The 5,411-nt window shown below is 40.1% G+C and overlaps 1 long non-coding RNA gene across 1 annotated transcript; it reads right to left on the bottom strand.

The window, feature by feature from the left end:
• Positions 1-1,269: 1,269 nt before the first annotated feature.
• Positions 1,270-5,071, bottom strand: LOC147655490 (uncharacterized). The gene is made up of 2 exons (XR_015279354.1): positions 5,011-5,071; positions 1,270-4,906 (listed from the first exon to the last, which is right to left on the bottom strand). It is a non-coding gene; the product is annotated as an uncharacterized LOC147655490 (long non-coding RNA).
• Between the last annotated feature and the right edge of the window lie 340 nt (positions 5,072-5,411).

Genomic DNA, 5,411 nt, shown 5'->3' with positions numbered 1-5,411 from the left:
GATTATTTTGAATTCATTGAATTGTAGGATTATAGAATGGTCTGGGTTGGAAGGGACCTTTAAGATCATCTAATTCCCTTGCCATGGGCAGGGACATTTTCTGCCACACCAGATTGCTCAAAGCCCCATCCAGTTTGATCCTGAACACTCAGAGATGGGCCATCCACAATCACTCTGATCAACTTGTTCTACTGTCTCACTACCCTCATAGTAAAGACTTTCTTCCTTAAAATATAACCTAAACCTACCCTCTTTCATTTTAAAGCTACTACCCTTTGCGTTTTTTTTCTCGGACCAAAAATGCCTTTTTTTTTGAAGGATAATAAGTAGATGTTTTGCCTAAAATAATCCCCACTCAAATCACTCCTATTAAGAAGGCTGACTTAAAACTGGCTTCCTGATCATGATAAATATTTAAATACCAAGTACATACCCCATCAGTCCAGCTCATCACTTCCTTCACTTAATACTGCCACATTCTCCACTACAGGATGCTTTGTGGGTTGAACAAGGTGGGACCATGAATGCAAGTTGTGTAAAGCTAAAGGCCAGTGCGGAAAAAAGGTGGCACCAAGAAGAAGCAAGGGGCATTCCTGCCCCAAGGGGACATGCACTCCAACACAGACTTGGCATACCAGACCTGGGGAGTTGTACCCTCCCTCACTGTGCTCACATTGTTTGTCGGAGGTGTGTCAAAGCCCAACAGCCACTGTGGGAGAGAGTGAAATAAAGCATCTAGACAAGGAACAGAGAGGCATTTGTGCATGGCATGAGGCAGTGGAGGGTAGAGTTTAAAGACAGATTGGCTGTTGCAGGGGCAGTTCCCTTTCCTAAACCATTGGCATTGAGGCAAGAGAGGTGGAAAGCCAGTGCCACACAAGGCAAAAAGGCAGAGCTGTAGAAGGCAGTATTCTGAAGGCACTGATGGAAGGAGGGAAGTGGTGGCTCTGCTTTGCATATTGGAAAAAGAATGCAGCATTGATCAGCACACACAATGTCTGGTGATATGGGTTTTGATGACACCAAAGGAAAAAACAGTATAGGAGAGAAAGGCATAAAAAACTTTAGCAATGGAAAGTAAGGCATCAGCAAGTACAGCACAGACCAGAGGCAGATTTAGCAGATGGTAGACTGCAGAACTGACATTTTATTACTGTCTATTTCTGCTCATTGTGGAAATACAATATAGTAATCAGCTAATTCTTAATCTTGTCTGCTTATTAACTTTCCATCTAACTACATGATACAAAACTTGAAATTAACAGAACATTTATGTATTACAGATTTTTTTATTCAAAGTTCCCTACAGCAAGCTGCAAAGGAATTATTCAAAAATTTGAAGTGAAACATTGATTAAGAAATCCTTAGGAAATAAAGTCATTACTCAAGGGAACAAAATCCACTTCAGGGAAGCTCTGAAGATCTGGCAGTCATCAGATTTGTTAAAATCTAACTTAAATTCAATAATGTTTTCATTAAATGAACGCACCTGTTCTGGAGCAGCTAAATGCTCACAGGAAACCTTGAAAAACATACAGCTTAGAAGGAGCTCTGCCAAATGGCCTACAATTTATCTTTCTTCCATTTTGACATATTGATATAAAAAGCAACATCTTTGCTTCTCAGAAGTTCATCAGTCTCTTCTCATGATGATTACCCATATGAAGTCATACTTCTTGTGATGACAGTCATTCTACTAGAACTGCATTTGATGCTGCAAACAACAGGGAATTTGTCACAGAGGCTGATGGACTCTTAAGAAGCCAAGTGCTTTCATGGAGAGGGTCCCCTGTGATGAAACCAGGACAACAAAAGCTCCAATGCCACTGGCATACAGAACAATAATGACATAAAGAAGAGTGCCTTTGTGACGTTTTCCTGGAGGCATCCATTTTCCATCCTGTACGTCATACACAATTCAAAAATAGACTAGTATGTTTTGAAAAGAATCACATCAGAAAAGAGAAGAAAATATGTTGTTAGGAAAAATCCATTTATAAAATCCTACTTTTGTTACAGTGCTTCAACATATTAAATACGAGAGAAATAAATAATAGAAGAAAATAAATAATAAAATATTATTTTTCATATAAAAACATGCACAATTTGAACAAAGGACAGACAAATTGTGATCTGTTCTTTCAAAATGTGTTAAGAGCATTTGCCCTGTTCTTAACAGAAGGTAGAGAATGACATTAAAACACTTGGACACCTGCCTTTTAGGAAGACAACCTTTGGTGGTCAGCATCTTGGCATTCCTCCCATCCCAGCTATTTGACGATGATTTCCCTTCTTACCATGTATTCTACCAGCCCACTGCCAATCTCTTTCCATTTTATCTGTCTTCCCCCACTTCAGAAACCAAATGCAAAGCAAGTCTAGCCCACCAAACCAGCCAGCCTGCAAACACAGCCTGGTCCTCATTGCACACAAGTGTCTTCTGCTTTCCTGGCAAAACAGCTGAGCAGTCTTCAAAAGAAAGGATTTCCTCCACTTCAAACATGAGTATGTTACTTCCTCAACATCTTCTTCCCCTGCCCAAGCTGAATACTGCAGGCTTTCTCAGCACAACCAGCCTGATACCAGGGCCCTCTCTTACTGCTGGAATAATTTGTAACCTTGTGGTGTCAGGAATCCTGCCCCCTCAAAATGTCACTCCTAATTACCTCTCTTCTCATCTAGCTCAATTTGAAGAAACTTTTTCTTCTGAAATGCATTACTCACAGGAATAAAGAATCAGGTCACAGCCACATGATCAGCAAAAAAGTAAGAAATTTTGCACAGCATCAGGGCTACCATCCTTCTCAGAAACAATAATAACTACTTTACAGAGAAATAGATGCTCTCCTTCCCTAGTTGAGACAGTAGATAAGCTCTATTGAAGTCAAAGCAGTAAATGTGCTTTGAAATTTTGAGAAGTACTTTCACAGCAATTTTCACAAATTGATCTCCTTTTTTAAAGCACTGCAGAGTGTTGAGATCATTGCTGTTGAGCAGAAGGAGTTAAGTGTAGCAGCACTACAGAGCCCCTATTATATGCTGACAATGATGTTTTGACTTCAGTGCTCTCTTCATACTGTGTTGTCTGCCTGTCTGCTCTGTGCTGAAAGTTTTTCTGAGGTTTGCAAATACAAAGGGTCTAAACCCACTCCAAGCAAAATCACCATTGACTTCCACAGGCATAAGAGAAGCCTTTATAAAAAGACCATATTAGAAGATACCTTCTTTATGAAATATCACTCATATTCTTCAAAGCTATACAGTTATTCCATAATCCAAATATGTTTAACAACATGAGTAAGAACTATCTTATCTTACAAAGCAGCTCTTCTCTTTACTTTCTGAAGTGCAGAGCTAAGTACCAAATGGTATCTCTGATGAAAAATGACAAACCAAATCTGAATTTTGACCAGCAGGATGCACTCATTTTACAACCACAGGCCTCTTTTGAACACACTGGTTCATCTGAACAGGTAGACATCATCCATTAGGAGCTAAACTTAGACCAGCAATTTTGTGTATGGCAGGAAACGCAGAGATTGTTTCACCACTGCAGATGGGTGGGATCATTAGGACACTAATCGAGTTATCCCAAATTTGTAGTCTTTATTAAATAACTCCTAAACTCAGTGTGATATAGAAGAGACCTCTTCCCCCAATGAATATGCTGTAAAGTACTCCTGCCACATGCTCTGCTGACCCAAATGGAGTCAGGGATTTCCACACTCCCAATTCAGTGCAGCTATTATGTGGCATACTAGAGCCAGCTCTCTGGACTTGCAGTCACACCCATGATGTGGGGATGACTGCCCATCCAGGGAAATTTCAGTGCTGGGCCTCTTCATCCCTTTATGGCAGAAGCCTGAGAGGCCTCGAATTTGCCACATTACCCAACACAAAGGACAGCGCTTATGACACCATTTTAAGGTGTGTACATGAAAGAATAAAGTCTGTTCCTAATGCAATTATGATAAAAAGCAGTTTTTAAAAAGTATAACCAGGATGACTGGTAAAAGGTGGAAGTGAGCTTCCATAACCTCTCACTCATGCTGTAACTGGCTTTGCTTTACCACTGCCCTTTCTCTCTATAGTAGAAAAATTTCACTCTGAACTTCAGTTATCCCATTATCGCCACTAGCAACAGGAGTATATTCAGTCTGTTAATTCATTTCCAAAGCTGCTGTGGGATAGCCATAGCAGGGATTTGTAAAGTTACTATTTTGCCTGACCATGCTATAACAGAAATCAATTGTTCTTCTGACAGAAGAGATCTCAGAGGAAAAATAGTGCAAGATCTCAACTGCATCCTAGTTAATTTTTTCTGTCTCTGTATCTTTAAGATATGGCAGGAAAAATACAAGTTCAGTTTAAAGAAGGAAGAGGCCCACTCAAGTCATCCACAGGTGGTTATGTTTTTACACTATCCACCCCACAGGAGCAGGGACACCACCGAATAATTCTTCAATCTCTCCTGACAGTACAGGAGGCAGCTCAAAGAACTGAAATTTCACTGTGCTGTAAGATTGTGAGTAAAAGGAAAGTTTATAATGAATTTTTTAACCCATTTTTGCTACATCGAAGTCCCCTTTGGCTTCTAGCAGTTGGATCTTGCAAGAAAGTAGAAATGACAAGTTGTGAAAGATATTAGGAGGGAGTAGGAGCAACAAGGGGGAGTGAGAGGTAGAGCTTCCTGTGTAAGGAGAGAGGGTGGACTAGAAGTTCATTTTAGCTGAATTAATCACACCAGCAGACGTACTCATACCTGCTGCCAGCTCCACTGAGAAGATACAGACGTAAAAGATAAACCCAAATTACCTTTTATCAGGTTATGTTGCAAAGTTGAGAGGTGGCATTAGGATGATTGGAGGCTTCTCAGAGCAGCGCAACCCAGTGATAAAGTAGAACACTGCAAATGCAGCAAGCAGAATAGTTCTCTCATCCAAATCTAATGAATTCACTAATCACGTTGCTGTAATTTTCTTTCAAGATATTGGTAGAATAAGTGGGTACCTCGGGAGCCAGTACTGCCTGTGGAATCCAGAACTTCTGCTGTTTGTTTATTGGTGTGCGTGGGAAAGTGCTTTCCCTGGATGTATTTATATGCTGGCTTTAAATACTTATATTTACTTGGGGACTCTAAATACTGTTATAAGTGGTAAATTGTCATTAGGTCATCTTCCTGATGCATCCCAGATTAAAGCTAATGCCCTTCATGTGGGTGCTATTAAATTAACCTACCACCGCCTGACAGGTATCCTCTAATCAAAAGTGTATTGTCTTCTCTGTTTAGATTAACTTTGATTCCTTCTGGGTAGAAAAATAATCCCATGAGTAGCCCAAATGTTTTCAAATGTGTGGGGTTGTACAGGCCAGAAACAAGCAGGAAATTACTTGTCCCCCTTAATTATAAC

This window comes from Cyanistes caeruleus, chromosome 1 (genome assembly GCF_971803275.1).
Source record: "Cyanistes caeruleus chromosome 1, bCyaCae1.hap1.1, whole genome shotgun sequence".
NCBI classification, from domain to species: domain Eukaryota; kingdom Metazoa; phylum Chordata; class Aves; order Passeriformes; family Paridae; genus Cyanistes; species Cyanistes caeruleus.
The sequence above is the reverse complement of the archived record's forward strand: the minus strand, read 5'-3'. Positions and strand labels throughout refer to the sequence as shown.